General features: G+C 40.2%; 1 long non-coding RNA gene across 1 annotated transcript in view; it reads left to right on the forward strand.

Annotated features, from left to right (window-relative positions):
- The window catches only part of LOC118494911, a 13,385-nt gene extending 13,315 nt beyond the window's left edge, over positions 1 to 70 (forward strand). The window contains exon 3 of the long non-coding RNA XR_004897119.1: positions 59 to 70. This is a non-coding gene — a long non-coding RNA (uncharacterized LOC118494911). The remainder of the gene's footprint in view (positions 1 to 58) is intronic.
- The last annotated feature ends 10,913 nt before the right edge of the window (positions 71 to 10,983 follow it).

Raw genomic sequence — 10,983 nt, forward strand, 5'->3', positions numbered from 1 at the left:
TCAGTGTTTTCCAAAGCCCAAGATGACGTCCTCAAAGATCTTCAGTTTACTATCCCAGAGGAGAGAAGAAACTAGAAAGGAGGGAAGGAAAGGATGAAAGAAAAGGGAAGGAAGAATAATAGAAAGAAAGTAAAGGAAGAATAACTAAGGACGGATAGGAAAAGGGAAGTAAGGAAAGAAGATGAAAGAAAGGACGTACGTAGGGAAGGAAGAAGGGAAGGAAAGAAATGCAGAGAAGGAAGGAAGGATGAGAGGACGGAGGATTCAGTTTACTCTCACACAGGAGAGAAGAAACTAGAAAATATTCTAAATATTTAAGAGGCTGGAAGAGGAGAAGTTTGACTGTTTTTTCATAAAAAATGCTTCAAACTGATGAATGGATTATCTAACTAGCTGGTGATTAACGTAATAGTTACAGACACGCACACACACACACACACACGCACACACACACACGGATGGATTATCTAAATAGTTGGAGATTAATTTAATAGTTGCAGCTCTGCATTTTATATTTATCGTGTAGTTCAGGGTTGAAGCCCAGATTTAAAAAAGGTCACTAGTCAAAACTCCCAGAGCATAACCAAACCACTCAGTTGCTGCTAAATGTTGGACTCCTGTAGTTATTGATTAACGTCTTTCTTGTGTAAAAGCGTTAACGTGTGAGCACAGCCTTGATGTCGGTGTGTTTGTCTTATGAGGCAGCCGCCGGCCTTCCCACCTGCAGACGTCTGACGTGTTGTCGGAGCAGCTGCCGTCTTCCCACCATCAGGAACACAACGTGGCGCTGCTCCTGCCGACACATTTCTAACCCTTTAAAATAAAGTTGTAGTCAAGTCAAGTCAATTTACTCATAGAGCACATTTAAAACCAACCGAGGCTGAACACAGTGCTGTACAAAGTTATGTTATAAAAACAAAGGAAGACAATAAAAATATAGACACAATGAACATCATACAAACAGCACACTCCTATACAAATGTCCCTAAACTAAATCATACGCCAAAGAATACAAATGTGTTTTAAGACAAGACTTAGGCTACGTTCACACCGCAAGTCTTAATGCTTAATTCAGATTTTTTTGCTCAGATCTGATTTTTTGTTTGGCTGTTCACATGACCTTTTAAAATGTGGCCTATATCAGATTCCAGTGTGAACTGCGGTTTCGAACTGACCCGCATGCGCAAAAGAACAATAACAAAGACATCAGACGCAGAACGCTGTTGCAATAAAGTTAGGGAGGTTATGGAGGAAGTAAGCATATTTGCTTTTATTTCAAAATGTTTGTGTAATGGCAGCCGTATAACATTAATGAGCACGTGCTGAGGAGGAGAAGAATGAAGAGAAAGAGCGGGGTTATGGCTCCAAATTCACTACAGAGGTCTGTGTGGATGCAGAGACGGAGCCAGGAGTGGTGGGACGGCGTTGTCAATAGCTTCACAGAGGCGCAGTTTACACAGGTTACTTTTTAATGTTACTGTCTGTGTCTAGGGCTAACTCCCACTGACGCATAATTGTGACAAACGTTGATGTAGATTGTCGTAAAAGACGCATCAAATCCGCCTTGGTTGTTCATACTGCGCCCGCATTGAAAAAAATCTGACCTGCACTGTAAGAAAAGATACACCATATCTACTCAATAAAAATGAGGCAACAGATTACAAGCAATATTATTAATTAAATTTCACATGGTTTGGTATTGAGTAAATATGAATTAAATGAGACCCTTAATAGTTATCCATTTAATATGAGTATATTCGAATAGAAAACAGTACAGATTTAATTATAACCTAAACAAAAATATTGAGTTGATTTGAAAAAGATAAACTCCCTAATGTGTAAATAGTACTAATAAAAAATAATTTAATTCTACATATCAATGATATATAATTGAGTAATAATCATCTACATTAATCTGCACGTTGATTTGAATTTAATCAATGCAATGAATTAAATCTAAACATTCTTTTTTAGGAATAACTGGTCTATGGCCCAGAAAGTACAGAACTTAACAAATACTCAAATAAGAATTTTATTAGCAATTCACTTTTGTGCTTTCGACTCATTGTAGTAGTGCTGGACAGTATACCGGTATACGGATATTAATTTCCCATATGATATAAATTTTTCAAATACCGTAATACCGGTGCAGTGCCGCAGAAAACGCTACGGCCGAATTGATCTGCGAGTGATTTCAGAATGGGAGCCGTGTTAACTTCATACCCTTCTCACTCATGGTTGTAAATTTACGACAATTAATAACCCACAACTAACTCTCTTTAATAGGATAAAACACCATAGCACACAACTATTTGTGACTTTAAAAATTTCTAACACTAATAATTTTACATTTAGCCTACAAATGTACCCACCGAACGGCATGCTGGGTAACATAGCTGCTAGCTAGCTAGGTTGACAGGAAGTGCTTTTCAATTAAAATTAGCATGATTATATTGATTTGAATTAACTCAATATTCTCTCTATTTGGGATTAGATAAATATAATGCTTATGTTTTATTTAACTACAATGGTTGGATTTTATTCCAAACATTTTTATTTGAAATTTAATTAAATATTTGCCTCAAAATCAAAAACACAATCATATTGACTATATTTTACCTAATACATTAATTCAAACTACATGACCACATAATAATTTCTTACAGTGTGGGTCTGATTCAGGACTACCCTGGAAATTCAGAGTTTTCGCGACAGCACAATTTGAATTTGCTCAGCGAGTTAATCTGGCATCAAGTAAATGCTGCTCATTAACTATGCCCTTGTATCTGGGCTGCACCAATCACATTGGTGTATCTGATATATGTGGGCCAGGGGCAAGCTAAACAAATGACCAGTTAGCTCCGCTGGTGGCTTAGCGTATGGGGCTCTGGATACGTCACCCCATGTGTTGTTGTGATTGGTCGTAGTGTTATCCAATTGTGTGCAGTGAGATTTTTAAATGCATGCTTGGGGCTGCCCCTCGAGTTGGGCGACTTTCATTACTCAATGCCAGACCCTTATGGAAGTGGTCTAAATCTGATTTGAGTGTTCACACTACTTCTGAAGAAGTTGACCTGGTCACTTGACCCCCAAAAAATCTGATTTGGGCCACTTTTGCGGTTTGAACGTAGCCTTTAAGATCTGGGCAGTTGAGGAGGACCTAATATGAATAAGAAGTTTGTTCCAGAGTCTCGGGGCCACAACGGAGAAGATCACCCTTTGTTTTACATCCAAGACTGTGGAATAGCTAAAAGGAACTGATTAGACCTTAGATCTTAGGTTCCTGGAGGAGTGATCTAGGGTAAGGAGATCAGCAATATATAAAGGGGCCAATCCACGTAATGCCTTAAAAACAAGTAACATTACCTTAAAATCAATTCTGTATCTGATATTTGTAGTTGTACTTTTTGCCCAATGACACCAAAAACCAATCACAGCTACTATAAAAGAAAGCTTATAATTATTACTAAAGTGGTGTTAAAGTATAAAATTGCACAAAATGTAAAACCTAAACAAAGTACAAGTAGCCTACCTCAAAACAGCACTGTACTTAAATGTACTAAGTTACTTCCCACCACTGTGTGCTACTACTTAACCTTTAGGAAACATTTGATTGCAGGACTTTAACTTGTAATACTTCCACCACTGTGACAGTCGGAAGTTACTGAACGTCTCTGTTTGTTATCTGAAAACATAAACACAGCTCCACATGGTGGCCGATGGCAGCACTGTAGCTTTCTGGGAAAAAAAACAACAACCAACAGGTGACTAAAGCGTGTTTTACAGTAGACGCATCCAAGGTGGCGCGTACAAATGTGACGTCATGGGATCGCCGTGCCGTTATACCCGCACTGGTGCTCGCGACACTAGCTGCAGTCTTCTCCTGAACAGCGGTGGCGCCAATGAGCAAAGACTACAGATGTTGCTCTTTCTACGGCCTAGAAGAAGAAGAAAAAAGTAAACAACGGCAGAACTGGCAGCAGCATTGCCGTCAATGCTTCGATTTGATTCGATGACCTACTTCATCGGATCAAGCCTTTCATTCACCATAAAATAACTCATCTTAACCCAGTAAGTTTACAAGAGAGACTTGCAGTCACTCTGAGAGTCCTGGCATCCGGTTGTCGGCAAACTCGTTCAGGCCTCACGTTTCCACTTCGTTGCACGCCGCTGAAAAAAAAAGAGCCATGCGCGACCTCTGCTCGCGCCTAAGGTTAACTTACAAAAATCAACTGCTTGCCCTCTTAACATTCCAAATGAGGAAAATGTTAAAGGAAGTCTCTGCTCAGGGCTTCTCAGGTGCTGCAAGCATATCACTCCGCCCAAGTAGCAGAAGTAGCACTGCTTCGCCTTTCTGAGAATATAGTTCCCAGTTTATACGGTTAGAAGATGGCTGTGTCTCATGTGACCTTTTTATTTGTGCACCCTGTGACTATACAAATCACAACATGTAAATAGGAACATGTTGGCGTTATTTACTTATTCGGAGCAGTAGGATAGTTGGAACCATTTACCTCCAGGGTCTGTGCTAGGCTAAGCTACCGGTGGGGCCGTCAGACAGCGTTACAACACGCACGGAGATGAGAAGGGTATGTATCGACTTGTCTAACTCTGGGGGTTACGGTGAATAAGCTAAAGTCCCAATAAGTCGGTGTGTTCCTTTAAGAAAGAATGCCCCATCTCTTGGTCAGTATAGGGCTTTAAATATCTTGGAGTACAAGTGACACCTGCCTTGGACAAATTATTTAAGGGAAACTAGCACTTTGTTTTGCTGGAAGAATGCAAAAAGAAACTTCAGACTTGGTCTGCTCTCCGAATGTCTCTTATTGAAAAAATTAATGTCATTAAAATGAGTATACTCCCTAAGTTTATTTATGCTTTTAATATGTTGCCATGTTTAAGCTAATCAATAGATGTCTAACACAATTTATATGGAACAACAAGACCCAAAGGATTAAGCTGTCCACTTTAACAAGGTCATGTTTAAAAGGGGGGTTAGGACTTCCAATTTTGTGTGGTACTACTGGGCTTGCCAAGTTAGAAATATTATAAGTTGGAAGCTGGGAACTAGTTCTATTTGGGTAGCACAGGAATCACTAACATACTATCCATTGGAGATCACAACAACCCTTTGTTAACAGATTGCAGTCCCTGATGAATGTAGAGGGGTTGCCCCCTTTACAAGCCACATTGAAAGCTTGGCAGGACTGTAATAGTATCTGAGCAGAGAAGGTCATATAAGCAAAAACTCTGTTGCACTCTCTCTCAAACTGACTTTCGAAACTGGTCACTTCATATTTGAAAACTTTTTCGGATATGTTTATTAAACGTGTCTGCTTAGAATGTAGTGTTTTGTTGCCTGGTAATTGTCATTGTTGTGCTGGTTTACATTTGTAACCATGAGTTAAGTGACTGTTACGTTTGATAAGAAGAGCTGGAGTATTGCAGCGTTAGACTTTGAGCAGTAATAGGCTTCCTTCAGCCATTAATCTGCGGTGTGTCACTTCACTAGCGGCCCTTTTATGTCAAGTGATGTAAGATCAGCGGCATTAGAGGGGCCCCTATTTTGCACAGGGCCCTGGGGCGGCGGCACCCACGCTATCTCCGCTATAAATGTGGTTATGTTGTTTTATCTTGAAACTGTGAGTTGTAATAAAGCAGAAAAGTATGTTAAGTCTGTTATACTAGGAAAGGAAGGTTTCTTGCATTATTAAAGAAAATAAATTATTTGTTTTAACTTAGTAAGTATGAAGTTAAACCAAGTAATAAAAAGTTAAATCAACTAAAGGAACAACTTTAACAAAACTAGAACACTGTAGTTACATCGATCTCATTAACTTTAAGTAAAAAGTTTCTAAGTTGAATCAAAGGCAGTCTTCAAGTTGAGTGAACTTCGATTTTCAAGGCAGCAGGTGAACTTGCATTTCCAAGTTAAACTACCATGAAATGTCTTACAGTGCAGAAACATACAACCATAACAAAATCGTGAATAAAAAAAGAAATACTGCCAACGTTGTCTTTGCTGTAATAAAATCAGTATATATTTATGTTTAACATGAAGTATACTACTGCTTGAGTGCAGTTTATCAATGGGAAACATACATGTGTACAGAAAAACTGGCATGGCCATTTTCAAAGAGGTCCATTGACCTCTGACCTCCAGATATCTGAATGAAATTGGGTTTTATGGGTACCCACGAGTCTCCCTTTTACAGACACGCACACTTTATGATAAGCCATGCAGTTTTTCCTTGAAAACTATCATGTGTTTTTCCCAAATGATGTACAGATTTTTAAATGGCTTGAACTATAGTGCATATAGCTGCCGGGTCATATTTTCATAAAAAAACAGAATTGTCAGTAACTGTTTTAATAAAATACAACACACTGCTGATCAGACTGATATACAGTAATTAAAATTTTATTATAGGGTGGAACTTCCCTTCAACATATTCATACGCTGTGAACAAACAACTGAAACTGAATCAAAAACAATCAACTTATTACATTCATAATAATCAGAAATAAAAGTGATTTAACAAGCCTTTTTTTACAGAATCACAGAAACATTCATCTCATTTTCACAATCCTCATGTTAAACTCAAACTGTAAATCATTTTTCTTGCTACACAGTGTTTTTAATCCAGACATCAGATGAGATTAAAAGCTCAGTGAGCCAGACAGAAAGCCATCTCATCATTTCCTTTATTTATGTATTTTAAAGTTTAAACAGCTGCAGAGGACGCAAACATGTTTCTGCAACACATTTTTCTGCAACACATTTTTAACGTGACACTTTTGATCTGAAGTCTTCAGTGTTTCTCTCTATTTTGAATGTTGCAGAATATTTCAGTAGTTGTGGATCTGCTGCCTCCTGCTGTTCACTCTGCAGGCTCACACTCTGATTGGCTGCCAGCTGGAAGCAAAACCATCTAAACCAATAGAGAGCAGCTTTCTGAAGCAAACATTATACTAAAGTAAAAGACGGTTTACCCCAACTCAAAAGTTATTTCCTGTCTGTGTGCCTCTTTAGGAGACTAGCGGCAGGTCATGAGTGGATTGATTCCAACGGGAGAAGTGAATGTGAACACAGATTATGAGCGATTCTTTCACCCCGTAATCACCAAAGTAAATATTGGAGCTAACCTAGAAATCTAGACGCACCCTAGCGGCAGCAAATGTAATTTGCAGCCAGGGTCATCTAGCAACTCTCCATTGGCTTGCTAGCTGGAAAAATCAAACTCTAGTCAGGCCAATCACATCACACGTGTATGGAGTTGGTGGGCGGGCTTAACATAATGACGGCAGAGTTGCGACGGTTCCGCGTGAATTCCCTTCTACTTGAAAACAAAGAAGATGGCTGCTGCTGCTGGCGAACAGCGGTCTTTGGAATCGGCTTTGGCCGCGACTCTGGAAGACTTGGAGTTAAGCTTTTCTTTGAGAAAAGAACAAAGAATGGCACTGAAGTCATTCTTAAAAAAGGAAGATGTGTTCAGAGTTTAAAGTTGAATCTATCAAATAGCGTTGCTCTGATTGGTTGTAGAGCTATCCTATTGCGTGCAGAGGGAATTTGAAAGACAACCGTTTATCCTGCCCCTCAGATTGAGCCCAGCCAATGGTGAGTTCCCAGACCCAACATCTGGATGTGGGTCTGGCTTGTTATATTGGAGCCATTTTTCAACAAGCTTCATATGACCAGAGCATTCTGACACTAAAATGTTATGTTTGAGACGGACACATCAGGAGAAAAATTACTTAACTATACAAATATAACTTTTCATCTATCCACACGACGGTCACTACACTTTCAAACAAGGCTCCGCCCCTTTAGGAGACAGGAAGTGGGTACCGTTTCAGACAATTGGTGTCGGACTCAAGTCTCTACTCTCTGGACTCGAGTCCGACTTGAGAATTTATTCTCTGGACTCGTGACTTGACTTGGACTCGCGGACTAAAGTATCGGGATCTCTTTTTTTCCTCACAGCCACACGCTTCTCAGTCGGACCCCGCTACTGCTCACGCTCCTTCAGAGGCAGCGCCAGGGAGGGGCTAGGGGGAGCTGTAGCTACACCTAGGATTGCCATAGCACCCCCAAGAAATTGCTGTGGTTGATTTATAAATAAATAAAAAATCGTTAATCTGTAAATAGTATAATTTATATTTGAAAAACTAATAAATACATTAATAAAACAAATCAATTATATTTAGGCTAAAAAACACAGGTGATGGTATTCGGCCAAAGGGTGCAGCACACATTGAACTTTTGACCTTACTTCCGCAGTAACGTATTCACAAAGAAGAAGAAGCGCTCAATATTTGGAGCCATTAGGATTGTAGAAGTGAGTCTAACGCTAGCAATGGATAGTTTGTTACTCCCTAAACGTCAAGGTGTGAGACTTTATCAAAATCTGTAAATGACACAGAGATATGGTGAACTTGTCAACAACCGGGACGAAGAAAAGCGGCCGGAGGAAGGTGATCTGACCACGGCTGTGATTGCTGCTGAGGATGCTTAACGTCACCCTGCTGTACATGACATTAGACCAGGGGATCGCATATGAAGGTAAATATGGTGCAAAATGGGAGAGCTTGTAGAATACGATGTGAGAACTTGCAGAACAAAAAATCTGAACTTGTATGTTAAAATTTGCACTTGTAAAAATAAAATTTGCACTTGTAAAAAATATTCACACACATGTGATCTGAATTTGAAGTCATACAAAGAAAAAAAACATGAGAGCTTGTAAAAAAAATCTGAACTTGTAAGTTGAAATTTGCACTTGAAAAAATATTCACAAATGTGTAGATTGATATTTACATGAACACAATGACAGCTGCAAACGTATAATGCAACATTTACTCGTATACTATTTTTTTTTACTCTGGTTCATTTTCCATCACAACCACAACTCAGTGATTACAACCTCTGGAATCTGTCACTGCAACTTCACATATGTGCTCTCTCGCATCACAAAGTGGCCAATCTGCGCACCTCGACTTTTGCAACACTTCTTGCGATACATTTGGTGCAAAACTAATTTGTACCTGTGGACTTAGGCTGTGGAGCTCTGAGCTAACAGAACGGGAAAAGCAGGGTTTCTATCGCCAGATGAGGGACAACTCTGTCTGGCTTATTCATGTAGCATGGAAACTTGGTGGAATAGCATGCTAGCGTTAGCTAACTAGTTAGCTAACAGTCAAACTAAAACACTGGCGGTGAGCTCCACGGCCTGCAGCCGCAGACGGACCGTCATCAAACCGTCAGCAAATTTCAACTTACAAGTTCAGATTTTTTTTACAAGCTCTCATGTTTTTTTTCTTTGTATGACTTCAAATTCAGATCACATGTGTGTGAATATTTTTTACAAGTGCAAATTTTATTTTTACAAGTGCAAATTCAATTTTTACAAGTGCAAATTTTAACATACAAGTTCAGATTTTTTGTTCTGCAAGTTCTCACATCGTATTCTACAAGCTCTCCCGTTTTGCACCATATTTACCTTCATAATCGCACAGCCAGGCCCCAGTGGGTGAGTCAGCTGATCGGGGTCCATGCAAGAACTTTACTCTTATCTCTGTCTCGTAGAAGAGCATTACAGTGAACATGTGTTTTACAGAAATGTGAATAAATGGATCACCGAATCTAAAGTTATACAGCGCACTGGACATCGTTTTTTTTTTAGCCCAGAAAACATGTTCGTCGTCAGTGGCTTATTTAGATATATTAAGTCACTACAGATATGACTACATTATTTTGACCATACGTGCAAGTGTGAAAACTGTGTGAGGATACATGCGCGTGTGTGTTTATGTGTGTGCTTGGGTATGGGTTATGGGTTATGGGTTATGGGCTATGGGTGGTGTATTTGGCCTGCTGCATTAATCTTCTGAGCCACTGTATGAGAGCTGCAGTAATGATTGTTTGAACCCGGCTTGTTGGCTGGTATTTGAAATATGTTTGGTGGGCTAATCAGAGTTCTATGGTGCTGTTGTATCAGCAACTTTAAATCAATCTCTCTCGTTCGCTCGCTTAGTAAACCGCGGCAGAGGTGGGTGGGCATCTGCGCGAGTGTGTGTAACGTTAGCCTATTTGTGTCAAGGGAAACTCAAAATTTCAGAACACCCTCACTGAAACATCCAGCAAACCCAAAGCACCAGCAAAAGAACATCTCTGGCGCCGCCACTGCTCTCCTTGCTCGACAACACACTCACTGACGTCACTCACTTAACGCTGCATTCTTGCTCTTATAGTGCATGATTCACAGGCAGGTTATTTTCCCTTTTCCCTTCAACAGGTTCTCACACCCATCTTGTAAAATATGGACACTTGGTCAGGTGCCTTTGTCGTTCTTATTGACGCTAAAAGTCTCATTTAGCGCTTTAAGTAAACACGCTTGGTCGGGACTATTGCCGTCACTTTAGCGCTTTAAGTAAACGCGCTTGTTTGGGACTAATGCCGTCCTTTTTGACGCAGTTATATTAAGGAAAAGGTCGTGGTTGGGCTTACGGTTCCGTGACACGCGGGAACAATGGGATGGTTGGGTTTAAGAAAGGGTCGTGGGTGGGCGTATGGTTCTGTGACATGCGGGAAGAACGGATTGGTTAAAGAAAAAAACAACTATAGCAACGTGACAAGCAGGACGCGAACCCCGGTCTCCTGGGTGAAAGTCCTGTGTTTGACCCATCCACCCCCCCAACCAACCTCCTTAAACGGAATTTCGCCCTTACATACTACTTGCTAAACGCCATCTAACTGCTGCTCTCCCCGATGCTCTCCCCGATGCGTTATATACAAACACGCTGAAGGGCGCCTTTTTCGTCGCATCAGAAGCTGACAGCCATTGTCCAAACGTCCTTATTTTATGAGTTTGGAGTGAGAACGGGTTGTTCACTTTTGTGGTGGTTAGATGGCTGTGTTATAATAACAAAAGGTCTGCACTGGCATTTAGACAACTTTGCTCATGATGCCCATTCGATTTGCCA

The sequence above is a fragment of the Sander lucioperca genome, chromosome 4 (assembly GCF_008315115.2).
Source record: "Sander lucioperca isolate FBNREF2018 chromosome 4, SLUC_FBN_1.2, whole genome shotgun sequence".
Lineage (NCBI taxonomy): Eukaryota > Metazoa > Chordata > Actinopteri > Perciformes > Percidae > Sander > Sander lucioperca.